The following is an 18372-nucleotide window of genomic DNA, read 5'->3' on the forward strand; positions in this document are numbered from 1 at the left end:
CTGGCTAGGGTTTGGAAGCTGGGACCGGGCCCGGGGCTTGAGCTCCATCTGGCCGGCCCCGGGGTGCGTGAGCCTCCTGTCCTGTGAGCCATCAGAGGGTCTGGGCGCTGGGGACGGGGCTCCACCAGGGTCCGGGGAGGCTCTCCGCGGCCTGTCTAGGGTTCGGAAGCTGGGACCGGGCCCGGGGCTTGAGCTCCGTCCGGCCGGCCCTGGGGTGCGTGAGCCCCCCGTTCTGCAAGCCATCAGAGGGTCCGTGCGCTGGGGACGGGACTCCACCGGGGCTGCGTAGTGGTCTGCACTAAACTAGTGATGTATACCAACCACTGTGGGTCAAGTACAAATACAAGTTCAAATCCTCATCGCTGACCACCAATGTTAGATTTCGGGGTCTCTAGTTGCCACAGGTAGGTACTTGTGACAAATAGGGACCATGGCCTCTAGTCAGGGTAAGGGGGATACACTCTTTAGATAACCCCTACTCACCCCCTTGGTAGCTTGGCACGAGCAGACAGGCTTATCAAAGGGAATGTGCAAAGTATTTGTACCAACACTCACAGTAACATAGTGAAAACACCACAAATGGACTCCATACCAGTTTAGAAAAATAAAAGTATTTAATCTAAACTAAACAAGACCAAAAAGACAAAAATCCAACATACACAGTTCAAGAATATGGTTTCAAAAGAGTTCTTAAGTATCAGGTGGTGCTCTCCTCCGAAGGCAGAGGAGCAGAATGCCGCAAGTTCCCAATGCCTATCCAAGATTTCACAGCACCGTGGCACCGTGCGTATATATATATATATATATATATATATATATATATATATATATATATATATATATATATATTTATATGTATGGTCTAGGAAACCCCAGGGGGGAAAGGGGATGGGATAAAGAAGAGACTGCCACACGACGTCTGATTCTTTCTTCAGCTTCAGACGATTTCTTTTCTTATCTTCTTCTATTTGTCAGGCATTTCACAACTGCAAAATAATCAGATCATTAATACCTAGTGGGTGCTTGTGACTTTCAGTATATTGATTTTTTTCTTATTAGTAACCTACCCTGACTTGATGTGACTTATGCTCCTCTTCTGTTTGGGAAATTGCTCTGATATTTCTAATGCTGAAACTAAAAATGTGATTATATATTAGTTTCTCCTTTACTGAATTCTCTAGTCTAATTTTCCTCATTTATTCCCTACAGGTTTCTCACCAAATAAACGTTCAGCAAAAGCGTCAACTGGATTCTGATATTAGTTTCCTTATAATAAGTATTGCTTCACCCAATATGTCTTTTAATTTCGTTTTGTCCTCTGTGTCTTTGCAACATCGTTATTTAGGCTCTAACATGAAGTTACCCCATTTCTATGTTTAACTAAACCTAAAAGAATAACTGCCTTGAGCTTCCGATAACCAAAACTCTTCCTAGAATAATTCTCCTGCTTAATCTAAATTAAAGGAGTCTCGCGTCCCTCGGACTTGACTTGTGCTGACTCTAGGCCCCTTCTTCGGTGCATCAATGTATTCTACAGTAAAGCGTGCTCCGCTTTCTTCGGAAGGTCTTGTGCGCATGAACAGAACCAAAACTCTACTACTCAGGACCTGCGCACAACGCCTCTGTAAATATTAGAACGGTCTTACTTGATGTTGTGGTTTATCTGAACTTCGTCTTCTCTGCAAAATGTTCATAGAGTGGCGCGACGCGGAATTCCCTATCTAAACTTCGCGACGCGACCACAAACGTCTTGCTCTCCATACAAGATAGGGGAAGTGCGCCACTAGTCGGGCGCGACACCTGGTTCCTGATGATTGTTGTTCAACGCTGGAGCGCTAACCGACTGCACTAATAACCTACTCCTGGCGGCCATTTTAGGTACAGCTTGTACTTTTAGTGTGCTCATCTTGTTCAATCCTTTTCTCTTATAAAGCACTTTGGAGGTCACTGCATTTACTAGAGGCTTTTTCCATGCACTGGGTCTGATAATCCTGACAGTACCCTCCCTCAAAGTATCTCCTTTCTTCTTGGGCTTGTTTGGGAATCGTCTATGAAATTCCTTAATCAGTCTAGGGGTGTGAACATCAGTGGACAACTCCCCAAATCTCTCCTCTGGACCATAGCCTTTCCAATCTAACTGATAGTACAATTGTCCTTTTCGCATTCTAGCATCTAACACCTGCTGCACCTCATACTCTTCTCCTTTCTCAGTGAGGATTGGCTTAGGGGGTTTGTTCATCCGTAAATCATTTGACGCTTTCTTTAATAAGGAGACATGAAATACCGGATGAATACGTAAATTCTTGGGCAACCTCAACCGATAGTTTAGGGCACTCAATTTGTTTTCAATTTGATAGGGTCCCACAAACCTAGGATGTAACTTTCCGATCCCTTTTAGCTTTAGATTCTTGGTGTTTAGCCAGACCTTATCCCCTACTTGTAATTCTGGTTCTCTTCTTCGCTTCTTGTCAGCATAGAACTTGTACCTTTTTTAGCCCTTTCTAAGTTTTCTATGGCAACACTATGCACTCCTGTCATGCGTTCAACTAAATCTGACACTGCCGGGACATTCACCTCCTGAAATTTTAAAGAATGATGTGGATGTCTTCCTGTATTTAAATAAAAAGGGAAATAACCAGTGGATACATTTTTTGCATTGTTATGTGCAAACTCAGCTGCCCTCAGGTAATCCGGCCAATCACCCTCTTGTTCTAATAAACACAATCTAAGGTACTGTTTTAATTCTTGATTTGTTCGCTCAGTTTGGCCATCTGTCTCTGGGTGATAACTAGTTGTGTACCTGGTTTCGATGTTTCGTTTTTTAGTAAAAGCCTTCCAAAAAAGGGATAAAAATTGGGAACCCCTATCTGAGATCAAAATCTTTGGGATACCCTGGGCTCGGACTATAGTTTGACAAAATGTGCGAGCTAATACTTGTGCTGTGGGCAAACCTTGTAAAGGCACAAAATGGGCCATCTTAGTAAAGGCATCTACACACACGAAGATCGTATCAAAACCTTTACTTGAAGGTAGATCAACTATGAAGTCTATGGTTACTGTATGCCATGGATAGGGTGGATTTGGAAAAGGTTGCAGTAACCCCTTTGGTGCTTGTCGATCAGACTTTCTCCTAGCGCAGATCTCACATGTGGTTACATATTTGCGAACATCTTTAATCATGTCTAGCCACCAGAAACGCAGTCTCACCAGTTCTTCAGTCTTTGGGATTTCTTTATGTCCTGCTAAGACACTGTCATGACTTTCTTTCAGAGCCTTTTGTTGCAATTCCAATGTGGGCAAATAAAGAGCTCCATTGTGATACATTAACCCTTCTCGAATTTCTCGTCTTGCATCTTCTTTTACCCACTCCTCCATTTCATCAGTGGTCATCGAGTTCTGATTTCCTTGTTCTTGAGATTCTTGCAATACTGCTCCAATCACCTTCTCAGCTGGTATGATCCTTTGATTTTCAACTTCTTCCAACACTCCCTCCATACCCAATCTCGACAAGGCTTCTGCCTTATCATTTTGTGAACCAGGACGATAGGTAATGACAAAATCATAATCAGCAAAGTACAATGACCAGCGCAACTGCCTGGGTGTCAAGGTTCTGGCTGACTTCAAAATTTTCACATTTCTATGATCTGTATAAACTGTGACCACATGCCGCGCACCCATTAAATAGTGTCTCCATTCTTCGAAGGCATGCTTGATGGCCAATAACTCCTTTTCCGTGATGGTATAGTTGATTTCTGCAGGAGTCAGTTTCCTTGAACGAAAAGCCACAGGATGCAATTGACAGGTTGTTTTGTGTCTTTGGGATAATACACCGCCCAAGGCCAGATTGGAAGCATCAGTTTCCAAATAGAAAGGCTCTGATAGATCTGGGTGTAGTAAAATTGGTGCTGTGGTGAAATCCTTTTTTAATTGAATAAATGACTCCTCTGCTTCATCAGTCCATTCAAACTTGACACCTTTCCTAAGCAATCTGGTCATAGGAATCAACTCCTGAGGGAATTTTTGAATAAATCTCTGATAGAAGTTAGCAAAACCAATGAAACTTTGAATCTCCTTCACTGACTTAGGAGATTTCCAATTTACAACTACCGTAATCTGGTTTTCATCCATTGTCACTCCATGAGGTGCTAGCACGAATCCCAAAAACTCAGCTGAAGAGACGTTAAATGCACATTTCTCTAACTTGACATATAAACAGTTTTCTCGCAGTTTCTGCAACACCTTCTTAACCTGCTCTTTATGTTCTTCTATAGATGCTGAGTAAATTAGAATGTCATCGATATATACTATCGCATTCCGATCAATAAACTCCTTCAGCACATCGTTTATAAAATGCTGAAAGGCAGTTGGGGCGTTACATAAGCCATAGGGCATCACCTGATATTCAAAGAGACCATGCTTGGTTCTGAAAGCTGTCTCCCACTCATCTCCTTCTTGTATTCGGACTAGATGGTAGGCCCCTCTTAAATCCAGCTTTGTATAGATCTGTGCGCCTTCCACCTGATCCAATAATACAGATATTACTGGCAAGGGATATCAATTCTTGATGGTTATTCGATTGATGGCCCTATAATCGATACAAGTTCTTAATTCCCCATCCTTTTTTGGAATAAAAAAAACTGGTGAGGAGACTGGGGACTGAGACGGCCTAATGAATCCATTGGCAAAGTATTTTTGTAAATATTCCTTCAAGTGTTCGTCTTCTCTTTCAGCCAAAGCATAAATCCTGCTACATGGAAGATTAGATCCTGGTTCCAAATCTATTTCACAATCAAACACTCGATGCGGAGGAAGCTTTTCTGATTTCACCTTTCTAAATACATCTTGGAACTCAGACTACTCTTCTGGTAAGCTTGTAGTATTTATGACGCAGATCATGGCTTCTCTTTCACTTACATGAAACGCTGGAGTTTCCTCTTGATCTCTCTTACAATTTTTATGACAATTCTCCTTACAATATTCTGAGTTCAAGTCTATTGTTCAAACTCCCCAATCGATTGGAGGATTATGCTCTGTGAACCATGGCAGGCACAAGATCAATTGAAACTGTGGAGCATCTATTAAATTGAATTTCTTGGTCTCAAGATGTCCTTCTTCTCATTCCAATTCCACTGGTTCTGTGTGACTTACGATAGGTCCAGATGAGAGGTTTGTCCCATCGACTGCTTGAACTGCTTCACTTCTTTCTTTTCTGATTGCCCACAATCCAATTTTCTCTGCAAACTTCAATTCACCAAAATTAACCGTAGCTCCTGAATCCACCATTACAGTTACTTGTTTCAAGGTCTTCTTCCTGAACCGTAAAGTCATCATCATAACCAAATGTAGAGCTGCTGGTTGCAAGGTATTGGCCAAGATATGTGTTTCTGGAGCTGTCTTAGATTATGCAACCACCAGTCCAACTCCATTCACTGGTGGCGTGAGGCGTTTTCCGCCGCCGTCTGTTTTGGACTTTTGGCTTCTTGGGACAATTTCAAACAAAATGCCCTGTTCCTCCACAATAGAGGCATTGCTTGTTTACTCGCCTTTTTTCCTTTTCTTCCTTAGAAATAGGTCCCCGAATTTCTCCAATTTGCATAGGTTCTCCTCCACGAGCCATTTCATTTTCCTTGCTTCCTTCAATCCTTGCTCTATCAAATCTGGGCACACTTAGACAAAAATCCCGCTTTTTCCCTCCTCTTCTTTCACTTTGCCAAAAGTCAATTTCTAATACCAGATCAATTAATGCTGAAATCTCTGTGGGACAATTTGGCACCTGTGCCAAAGCATCTTTTAATTTGTCCTTTAGACCTCGATAAAACACTGCTGCTCATTTGTTCTCTGGCCATTCCGTTTCTACCACCAACTTATTGAACTGAGCCAGATAGGCTACCAAATATCTGCTCCCTTGTTTTATTTCCAGCAACTCGTTATCAGTGGCTTGAGAGACTCTTCGTTGATCAAAAATTCGAAAAAAATCTTTTTTAAACTCATACAAATCACACAAGAAAGAGTAGTTTCTGGTTACCATAGGCATTGACCAAGATGCCGCATCCCCACCAAACCCAAAGTTAGATAACACATCAAAAACACTTGAGCCTTCTGAGGATCTCTGTTGAATCTCTCAGGTGGTGCCACAGGTAATACAGGGGACAAGGAATTAATACCTTGGGTAGTAATTTTAGGTTGAAGGTCAGAGACACTGCTGGTATTACCTTCTTGGAAACTTAGATATTTTAAGCTTGGATTGAACACAAAACTACTCACTTTTATGGCTAAATCGGTAGTCTCTTTTCTTAACTCTCTATTCTCTTCTTTAACTGAAATCATTCCCTTTGGATTCCCTCTAAAATCTCTCCTAATTTCTTTAAATCTAGACCTTCTGCCATTCTGCTCAGGTGCTAATATTTCGTGGACACTTCACTCTATCAGGTGGTGCTCTTCTCCGAATGCACAGGAGCAGAATGCCGCAAGTTCCCACTGCCTCTCCAAAATTTCACAGCACCGGGCGTATATATATATATATATATATATATATATATATATATATATATATATATATATATATATATATATATATAGATATCAATGAACGAAGCACTTCTTCCGAAGTGCTGGGACCCGTGACAGTTGGCGCAAATCCCGGGGAAGCAGTCCGGTAAATTCAATCAAAAAAATAACCAATTAGTTAATAATGTGCTATCAGGCAGAAAAGACAAGAGGACCCAAATTGTTGGATGCAGTTTATTTACACATATATATATATATATATATCAAAATCTTTTCCCAAACCTCATTAGTACGCTCTCAGGAAAAGAGTCCAACAACACGAAATACTGGAACACAGGTTTATTCCACACAACGCGTTTCGCCTTGCAGCTTGTTCACGTGTAGAAAGTACAGAGGCCAAACCACAGAGATAAAGGTAATAGTGAACATGGAAGAAGGACCAAAAGAAAGTAAAGTAAAAAGTAAAGTAAAAATGAGCGGTGGCCATCTTGGAATAGTCAAATGCATAAAACTCATGCTCACAAACAAAATGTTATGATAATGTCAGACTAAATGTAAAGAGTTTTAAGTATATCAATAAAGTATTGTCTCTTACATGATCAAAAGTAACATCTTAGAGAGAATTTTGCCGCCATGATGAATGCAGTAGTATCTCATAGTTTCAATGGCAAGTGCCCCTGTATAGTGAGAATAATGAACGATAATCATATACAGTTTGACAGTATAAATCTCTCTAACAAAAAATGGTGGTCACCATTTTCATTTCCGTGACTTTCATCAAAAGTCAAGTTTTTACTGGCAAGTGCCAAATCTCAAAGAACAAAGTCTCAAAAGGATTTCTGGTTGCCAAATCTGGAATGTTCACAAGTGATAAAAGTGAATAACATACATGGTCTCTGCTAAGGAGTGCAAAGGTTAGGTGCGCCCGTGAAGGTGAATGTTCGTGAGTGGGCCCCTTCCTTTCCTCCTGTAGAGAAAGAAGAAAGAATAAGATGAGAATAAGAAAAAATAAAAAATAACAAGAAAATTTCTAATCTGCTATTGTGACAAGCAGTCAGTGTATATGATCAATAGATACATTCATAACATACTACGAAAACCCAAAGTTAGATAACACTAAAGCACAGAACCTCATGTACATACTATCACTCTATCCAAGTACACAAAAGAATTTTGCAACACCTACGGGCAATAGGAAACCAGGATAATACATACCCTGTAGCTAGACATTTTAAAGTAAAACACAATTCCAGGAGCAGTGATTTGAAATACTTTGTTATAGACTGCGTACAGGCGAGCAGAAGAGGCGGTAATAGAGAGGACAAACTACGCCGCCTCGAAACAAGGTATATAATTGAACTGAACACAAAGCATCTCTCAGGCCTCAATACCACAGAGGACCTGTACACGTGTCTTTAACATGTGATTAGGATGGCCCTTTTCATTTTCATTTCCATGTAAATATGTACAATTTGACTATGGGATTTGTAAATCATTAAGCATGTTTTGTTGGTCTTAGACAGCTTTGCACAAGAAATGTATATTAACTTTTCTATGTTATTTATGATTTTAGCAATCAATTGAAATAACAAACTTAAATATACTATATGAATTCATTTTTTCTTAGCCATTTTATAACCATTTTAAGGTTTTAATAGGCATATCTCTGAATCCTGTAGATATAAGTATTATTTATGAATTGTTGGGTATTGCTTGCTGAATTTATGTAAAAACTATGTAAAAAAACTGAATAAGGATGTCTGATGTTTTAAAACATGCGTTATTTGCACATTGCTTATGTATATAGGGTTATTGTCAAGGATGAGTAAGGTATTTTACCGCTATTATCTCCTTTTGACTGTAAACCCCATACATCATCGGCAATATAATCCTCATTCGAGATGAATAGCTGTCAAATTTGCACAAGCACTTTTTTGCTCTCCTTTGCACAAATGCGGATATATCAACTGGATATAACCAACATATGGGGCTCCATATCATCTCCAGTCTAATAGTACATGCGATTTCAAAAAAATATATAGAACCATCATAGAACAAACGTCAACATAGGTACTGCACTACAAACAATGACTATACCGATTATTTTAATGCTATTAAGAAACATATGCTGTTTGTTTTTTAAAAGAAAATCACAATCACCTTTTATTTTAATGGTTTTTGCATCCACACTTTGAGATACAATTGTGTTCTGTCTCTAAGAGAAAAAAATAATTATTGCGGAATATATAGAATCCTGTGAAACTCGATGGTACTACAAACGAGCCTGTGTAGTTTTTAAAGTCACAATTTCTTCTATGTCTATGCCGTTTGTAGGCTCGGTCAGGATGTGTGGATTGTATTTAAACCAACTGTTGGTGATTAACTGTGTCATGTGATCAAGCGCTCTGTGAAGCGCGAAATGCGTCGTGATGACTGGGAACGCCACAGGTGAATAAATCACTTCTTTTGCACAAAAAATTGGGTTCGTGTCCGTATCTGCAGTTTAGAGGAAGCCTGCGCTATACTGGACTATCCCTGGTATATATATATATATATATATATATATATATATATAGATATATAGCTATATATATATATATATATATATATATATATATATATATATATTCACTGAAAAAACCATAGGTTATAGACCATATATAGTTAGGAATTTGCATTTACAAAACCTTGAAAATTCACTGAAAAAACCATAGGTTAGAGACCATATATAGTTAGCTGGACATTTTATTGACATAAAACCAATGAAATTCCATATATAGTTAGTTGCACTAACTATATATCGCGCACCCGCAATCCACTGCTGATGATGTCACATATTACATCATTCATGACATGGTCAGTGACATCACTGATGACATCACTGATGACATCTCAAATGACATCACTGATGACATCACTGATGACATCTCAAATGACATCACTGATGACATCACTGATGACATCATCTAGTGTCTGTGTGTTTTTGTAAAGTTTAAATATGTTTTACATATTGAAGAATGAGTGGATGTATGGAAGACTGAGTGTGTGTGTGGCTGGCTGGGAGGTGTGTGACTCTGTGCATATCAATGTGTACTTGTATCAGTGATTGTATAAGAGAGTAAGTATGTGTTAGTATATGTGTGAAAAAGTATGGTGTTCTGTGTTTAACTGTATAGATGAGGAAATCGAAGTGTGATTGATTCTTCACAGGACTGACTAGGTGTATGAGTGCATATGATAGTGTTGTAATAATGAGTGACTGTATGTATGAGTGATTGTATGGGTGAATGAGTGAATGTGTGTGTAGACGTAGGAATCAGTGAGTGCGTATGTAGTAACTGGTATTGGTGTGTCATGATGTCATCAGTGATGTCATTTGAGATGTCATCAGTGATGTCATTTGAGATGTCATCAGTGATGTCATCAGTGATGTCACTGAAGTATGGTGTTCTGTGTTTAACTGTATAGATGAGGAAATGGAAGTGTGATTGATTCTTTACAGGACTGACTAGGTGTGTGAGTAACTCCATGGATGAGTGGCAGTGTGTGAGAGTCTGCATAGGTGTATGAGTGCATATGATAGTGTTGTAATAATGAGTGACTGTATGTATGAGTGATTGTATGGGTGAATGAGTGAATGTGTGTGTAGACGTAGGAATCAATGAGTGCGTATGTAGTAACTGGTATTGGTGTGTCATGATGTCATCAGTGATGTCTTTTGAAATGTCATCAGTGATGTCATCAGTGATGTCATTTGAGATGTCATCAGTGATGTCATCAGTGATGTCACTGACCATGTCATGAATGATGTAATATGTGACATCATCAGCAGTGGATTGCGGGTGCGCGATATATAGTTAGTGCAACTAACTATATATGGAATTTCATTGGTTTTATGTCAATAAAATGTCCAGCTAACTATATATGGTCTCTAACCTATGGTTTTTTCAGTGAATTTTCAAGGTTTTGTAAATGCAAATTCCTAACTATATATGGTCTATAACCTATGGTTTTTTCAGTGAATTTCATTGGTTTTTTAAAAGCTAATATCTATAGCTGTAAAATATATTCTTTATTACGTGACGTATCACGTAGCCACGTGAGACGCCTCATGACGCGTTGCATAACCGTGACGTATCGGCTCTGCAGCGCAAACAAAACCCATAACGTAAGCGTGCCGGAGCACGCTTACAGATATATATATTTTTTTTAACCTTAATTAGACAAAATCCACACGTGCACATATCTTGAGGCCTTGCAAAGGCACATCAAACAAACAGTCCCTACAATTTTGCCAAGTTTGCTGGAAATCTATCCCCTTAATTTTTTTTTTACTGTTTCTCTTGGTTTTCCCCTTGTTACGCTTACCGGGACGCTACCCGGTACGCGTACCGGGAAGCACCTCTACCGCGAAAAATCGCAACAATTTTTTTATTTTTTTTGCCCCGCGGGGGACTTTAATATCCCCCTCATCAATCCTAGGGGGTCAGGAGGGGTTTACCTTGCCCCCTTTCCTTCATTTCCCCCTTCTTTTTTCACCACATCTTGTCTCTCGAACCTACCGAGAGACAAGATGGCGGCCGCTCCGGACTGTTTACAATGTTGACAGCTACGCTGCCGGTTAGCTGCCCGGTTAGCTGCCCGGTGAGCTGCCCGGTTCGCGTACCGGGACGCGCCTCTACGGCGTAAAATCGCAAAAAAATATTTTTTTTTTTTTGCCCCGCGGGGCACTTTAATATCCCCCTCATCAATCCTAGGGGGTCAGGAGGGGTCTACCTTGCCCCCTTTCCTTCATTTCCCCCTTCGTTTTTCACCACATCTTGTCTCTCGATCCTACCGAGAGACAAGATGGCGGCCGCTCCGGACTGTTTAGAATGTTGACAGACACCGGAGAGCCAATCAGCTTCGCTTCGCGAAGTTCCGTTACGCGTCAGGTACGCGAACCGGGGCGCTAACCGGAGCGCTGTCACAGATATATATATTTTTTTAAACGTTAATTTCTCAAAATCCACTGGAGCACATATATTGAGACATAGCAAAGGCACGTAGGGCAAACCATATCTACAATTTTGCCAAGTTTCATGTAAATCCATTCAGCCATTCGAGCTAAAAGTGAGTCCAACCGCCCTATGGAAAAATGAATGGGAAAAACGCGTTTTGGGACCCCCCTTTTTTCTTGGCCCCCCCTTGACGAAACCCCCCCAAAGTTTCAGGGGCTGCTCATAAACAAAATGTGCCATTTTCCTGAAAATTTCAGCCAATTCCGTCCACAAACGCCAAAGTTATTAGACATAGAATTTTCAGAAATCCCATAGAGAAAAAATCCTAACTATATATACCCACTGGCTATCGCCAGTAGGTAATATACATATATAAACATATATAATCTGCATATCTATATAAATATAAATGCATGCATACATATACATATATGCATACATATGCATGTTATTTACATGAAAGTTTTAAAAACACTAATAAAAGCAAAGCTAAAAAGCCACCTCATTACAAACAGAATGGCTTTAACTTAAACGAGGGCGAGATCTATTGCATTTTCAATGCTTGTTTACTTTGGTTCTATCAAGAAGGCATTCAGATGTGTCACACATTTGCCATAAATTCTGAATGTTAGCACTCTAGTTGCTCATTAGATCACTGTAGTAAAGCTAGTGCTCACCAGGGAAGTCTGCTGCTAATCATGGTTTGCAGCCATTTTCCCGCATTTTTTATCCCGCGGACTTTCAGTCCGCATACCATTATCCCGCAAGGTCATTGACCTCGCATACCATTATCCCGCATTTTTTCAAAACGCATGTGCATTTATCACGCATGCCTTTACAAAGAATTACGTTTTAAAGGCATGTATGGTAAATGCATTTGCGTTGTGAAAACCACGATGACGAGAGAGGTAAGTGGGTTTGTGTTAATTTTTTCGTGGGTTAGTTATTGTGTAGTGTAGTGTTGTGTAGTGTAGTGTTGTGTTAGTGTAGTGTAGAGTTGTGGTGGTTGTTTAGTGTAGGGTCATGCTGGGGGTAGTGTTTAGGGTTTAGGGTTGTGTTGTAGTGTTTGCGTAGTGTAGGGTCATGCTGGGGGTAGTGTTTTAGAGTTTAGGGTTGTGTTGTAGTGTTTGCGTAGTGTAGGGTCATGCTGGGGCTAGTGTTTTAGGGTTTTGGGTAGTGGTGTAGTGTTTGCGTAGTGTAGGGTCATGCTGGGGCTAGTGTTTTAGGGTTTAGGGTAGTGTTGTAGTGTTTGCGTAGTGTAGGGTCATGCTGGGGGTAGTGTTTTAGGGTTTAGGGTTGTGTTGTAGTGTTTGCGTAGTGTAGGGTCATGCTGGGGGTAGTGTTTTAGGGTTAAGGGTAGTGTTGTAGTGTTTGCGTAGTGTAGGGTCATGCTGGGGTGTAGTGTTTTAGGGTTTAGGGTTGTGTTGTAGTGTTTGCGTAGTGTAGGGTCATGCTGGGGGTAGTGTTTTAGGGTTTTGGGTAGTGTTGTAGTGTTTGGGTAGTGTAGGGTCATGCTGGGGGTAGTGTTTAGGGTTTTGGGTAGTGTTGTAGTGTTTGCGTAGTGTAGGGTCATGCTGGGGCTAGTGTTTTAGGGTTTAGGGTAGTGTTGTAGTGTTTGCGTAGTGTAGGGTCATGCTGGTGGTAGTGTTTTAGGGTTTAGGGTAGTGTTGTAGTGTTTGCGCAGTGTAGGGTCATGCTGGGGTGTAGTGTTTTAGGGTTTTGGGTAGTGTTGTAGTGTTTGCGCAGTGTAGGGTCATGCTGGGGGTAGTGTTTTAGGGTTTAGGGTAGTGTTGTAGTGTTTGCGTAGTGTAGGGTCATGCTAGGGGTAGTGTTTTAGGGTTTAGGGTAGTGTTGTAGTGTTTGCGCAGTGTAGGGTCATGCTGGGGTGTAGTGTTTTAGGGTTTAGGGTAGTGTTGTAGTGTTTGCGCAGTGTAGGGTCATGCTGGGGGTAGTGTTTTAGGGTTTAGGGTTGTGTTGTAGTGTTTGCGTAGTGTAGGGTCATGCTGGGGGTAGTGTTTTAGGGTTTAGGGTAGTGTTGTAGTGTTTGCGTAGTGTAGGATCATGCTGGGGTGTAGTGTTTTAGGGTTTTGGGTAGTGTTGTAGTGTTTGCGTAGTGTAGGGTCATGCTGGGGTGTAGTGTTTTAGGGTTTAGGGTAGTGTTGTAGTGTTTGCGTAGTGTAGGGTCATGCTGGGGGTAGTGTTTTAGGGTTTAGGGTAGTGTTGTAGTGTTTGCGTAGTGTAGGGTCATGCTGGGGTGTAGTGTTTTAGGGTTTAGGGTAGTGTTGTAGTGTTTGCGTAGTGTAGGGTCATGCTGGGGGTAGTGTTTTAGGGTTTAGGGTAGTGTTGTAGTGTTTGCGTAGTGTAGGGTCATGCTGGGGGTAGTGTTTTAGGGTTTAGGGTTGTGTTGTAGTGTTTGCGTAGTGTAGGGTCATGCTGGGGGTAGTGTTTTAGGGTTTAGGGTAGTGTTGTAGTGTTTGCGTAGTGTAGGGTCATGCTGGGGTGTAGTGTTTTAGGGTTTTGGGTAGTGTTGTAGTGTTTGCGTAGTGTAGGGTCATGCTGAGGGTAGTGTTTTAGGGTTTAGGGTAGTGTTGTAGTGTTTGCGTAGTGTAGGGTCATGCTGGGGGTAGTGTTTTAGGGTTTAGGGTAGTGTTGTAGTGTTTGTGTAGTGTAGGGTCATGCTAGTAGGTAATATATTCATATATATATATATATATATATTACCTACTGGCGGTCGCCAGTAGGTATATATAGTTAGGATTTTTTCCCTATGGGTTTTTTGAAAATTCTATGTCTAATAACTTTGGCGTTTGTGGACGGAATTGGCTGAAATTTTCTGGAAAATGGAACATTTTGTTTCTGAGCAGCCCCTGGAAATTTGGGGGGGGTTCGTCCAGGGGGGGCCGAGAAAAAATGGGGGTCCCAAAACGTGTTTTTAACATTGAGTTTTCCATAGGGCGGTTGGCCTCACTTTTAGCCCGAACGGCTGAATGGATTTGCACGAAACTTGGCAAAATTGTAGGGACTGGTAGCCCGATGTGCCTTTTGTAGGTTTCAATATATGTGCTCCAGTGGATTTTGAGAAATTAACGTTTAAAAAAAGATATATATCTGTAACAGCGGACCGGGCAGCGGCCCAGGACGCGTACTTTTCGCGCAACGGAGCTTTGTGAAGCGAAGCTGATTGGTTCTCTGGCGTCTGTCAACATTCCAAACAGTCCGTAGCGGCCGCCATCTTGTCTCTCGGTAGGATCGAGAGACAAGAGGAGGCCAAAGCGAAGGGGCAAATGACCATAAGGGGGCATAGTAGATCCTCGCTGACCCCCTAGGTTTGATGTGGAGGTTTTAAAAGGGCCCCGCCGGGCAAAAAAAATAAATAATAATAATAATCGAACGGCTGAATGGATTTGCACGAAACTTGGTAAAATATTAGGGACTGGTAGCCCGATGTGCCTTTGCTAGGTCTCAATATATGTGCTCCAGTGGATTTTGAGAAATTAACGTTCAAAAAAAGATATATATCTGTAACAGCGCTCCGCTTCGCGTACTTTTCGCGTTACGGAGCTTTGCGAAGCTGATTGGTTCTCCGGCGTCTGTCAACATTCCAAACAGTCCGTAGCGGCCGCCATCTTGTCTCTCGGTAGGATTGAGAGACAAGAGGAGGTCAAAGCGAAGGGGGAAATGACCATAAGGGGGCATAGTAGATCCTTCCTGACCTCTTAGGTTTGATGTACCATTTTGCCAAGTTTGGTGTAATTCCGTTCAGCCATTCAGGCTGTAGACGTATGTAAATGTCCTATGGAAAATTGCATGGGGAAAACACATTTGAAAGTGTTGAAATTTAGAACCAATTAAAATGTTACTTTGGTTTGTATTTGTGTGTGATGAAAGTTAATTGGTTATGTATATATGTCAAATGAGAGGAAACCACAGCCATTTTGTGATACTACTGTCTGAGGTACATTTGTGAGGAATTTTTGGTGGTGAATTTCTGGTGTTTGATTTACACAGTACTAACACTTTTCCTACTTTTAAAAAGGTGAGTTGTTAATTTGTAAGGGGAACTATGTTGTACACTTGAAGATAATTTGAAAAATGTTTCTGTTATTTATTTGCAGTCCTTCTGTTATACTAAATACTTGATAACGTTAGTTTTATATTATGTATTACTAAAAACGATAAATGAAAGTGATTATTTTTTTCTGCAATTTACAGCAAGCAATTTCAAAATAAAATGGCTCACAATGAAGAGACCGTGGCAATTTCTTTTGAATTGTCCACTACATTGATTGAAATTGAGAGCACCAATAATGAAATATTGTCACAAGGAGGACATGACTTGTATGATTCCATTAGATTGATTGAAATGGACAGCACCAAGAATGAAATATTGTCACAAGGAGATGACTTGAATGATTCCACTACATTGATTGAAATTGAGAGCACCAATAATGAAATATTGTCACAAGGAGGAGATGGCTTGTATGATTCCATTAGATTGATTGAAATGGACAGCACCAATAATGAAATATTGTCACAAGGAGGAGATGACTTGAATGATTCCACTACATTGATTGAAATTGAGAGCACCAATAATGAAATATTGTCACGAGGAGATGACTTGAATGATTCCACTACATTGATTGAAATGGACAGCACCAATAATGAAATATTGTCAGAAGGAGGAGATGACTTGAATGATTTTTTTGATCAATCTCTTGATGGCGAATTTATCGAGTGTTTGGAGACCATAGAGTTACAAGAATCATCATTGCAGACTTTTAATGAGGAGATTCCAGATGAGATGATTGAAGAGGAAATTACTGATGAGGACATGTTACTAGTTGTTTCAAATTTAGAAAATTCTGAAGAATAAATTTATATTTAGAAATCAAAAATTGTTTGAGACATTATTTATTTTTATTTTTAATTTATGAGGTTGTAGCGAAGTGATTGTAGTATAAAATGAGACTTATAGTATAGAGTGCAACATTTTTATGTTACATGGTAAGTTTACTCATATTTACTTCCCTTCTGCCACTATATTATCTCCAATGTGTATTTGACATGTCTTCTTCATCTCCGGCCTCCTTTCTCTCAGTGTGTGTCTCCGATGCATCTTATCGCTGGTATTTTGTGTAATTACAGAAGAGAGTAAAATAAAATAGTTCGGAACGTGAAAAGGGGGCAAAGTAGAGTACTCCTCACCCCCTAGGCCTTTTTAGGCGGTCCCAAAAGGATCAGTTTCTGCTTTCCTGAGAGATTATGGTATGAGTTCCATATACCACAATAACTTGCATTACAACATGCAAGATATCTATCTCCTATTACCAACTTTTGGAGATATTCGCGCTAAGCGCGAATATCTCCAAAAAGTAACACCTGCCCTGAGCAGTTCTTAGCCATGTTATCCAATGGGAGGTGGATAACATGGCTAAGAGCATTAGCTCGGTAATGTATGAATATCGCTGAGTTTTTAGCGATATTCATGCATTGCGGCCGTTTATTATCGCATTTGTGATAAACCTTGATAATAGCAAGGTTTATCTTCGGTAATTTCTGATGATGCTTAGCGGTAAAAAATTCGTTGGTAAGCATCGTTAGCGATAAATATCGCTTAACTTTGGTAATATGCCCCAACGTCTGTTAACGTTCGATTCGAAGGAAATGAGGAAGTGTTGAAAAACATTGTCTGCGCCATCTTGCCTTTTTTGAAATGCCACACTTTTGTCGTGCACGGCAGCCATTTTAGATGTCTTGACCAGACCCACTCTCTGCACGCTGTCGATTCGTAGCATGGCTCCTCACCCTCGCAAGCATCTTCCCCAGGCACTGGTCACCCCCGCTCTCTGTCTTATGCATGGGCAATAAACCTCCCCCCATCTGCGCTGCTCTTCCCTGAGAATCACTCTGTGCCCGCCCGACACCTCCCTTTCGCCCTATTCACTACCGCACCCTCTGACACTCCTCTTCCTCTGTGTCCGATTGTCCAGGCTATCAGCTAGCCCTGCAGATGTAGTTTATGGCCCCAGCTGTAAAGAATCACCCCTCTTCAAAGGAGTTATAGTAGATCAAGGCCCACACCCGATGAGATCCGTCACACCACACGTGTTCCTACTATCTGAAAACTATCCTGTATTGTGATTGGGGAGGGGACAGAGCCTGAAGCGGAAGATTCCAGGAATGACTCTTTGTACATCAAAGTTTTTACAATTATGTGTCACATTAAAAATATATAGCACTCCAACAAAGTAGTAGGAATATAAAACTTTAATAACATATAAATATATACAACAAAACAAAAACAGTAAAAACATTTAAACAACGAAGAGACCGTGGCAATTTCTTTTGAATTATCCAATAGATTTATTGAAATTGACAGCACCAATAATGAAATATTGTTGTCAGTAGCGGTCTGTTGTGCGAATAGTTCCAAGGCAGCAGAACGCGCTGAAATCTAGATGGCACGAAAGTGATGTCTAGCAAGTTGCCGCCCAGCAAATAACGGCGTGGGGCGCCGCGGGGGTGAGTGAGTCCAGTAGGCACCACAGCTATTCTTAGCGGCATTGCAGAATTACTGCTGGGGACAATGCCTGTGCTGTAGCAGGGTCACAGCAGAAACAAAAAGGATTCTGTTGAAGATGTTGTTGGTTTTCAATTTGAAAACAGTTCTGGTGTCAACTGCTATGCTATTGTAGTGGTTAATGTTTTGTTTTCTCTAGAAAATGTAAAAGAGGGGGAGGCAGTCCAAAGTTCCGTTAAAAGGGCAAAGGAAAGGATCGGTGGTTTGAACTATCAGTCAAAAAGGGGAGGGGGTGCAACAATTTTTCCTACCGGGTCACACTGTGCTTTCACCGGAAGTGAGGTC

Source organism: Lissotriton helveticus, chromosome 7 (genome assembly GCF_964261635.1).
Source record: "Lissotriton helveticus chromosome 7, aLisHel1.1, whole genome shotgun sequence".
Lineage (NCBI taxonomy): Eukaryota > Metazoa > Chordata > Amphibia > Caudata > Salamandridae > Lissotriton > Lissotriton helveticus.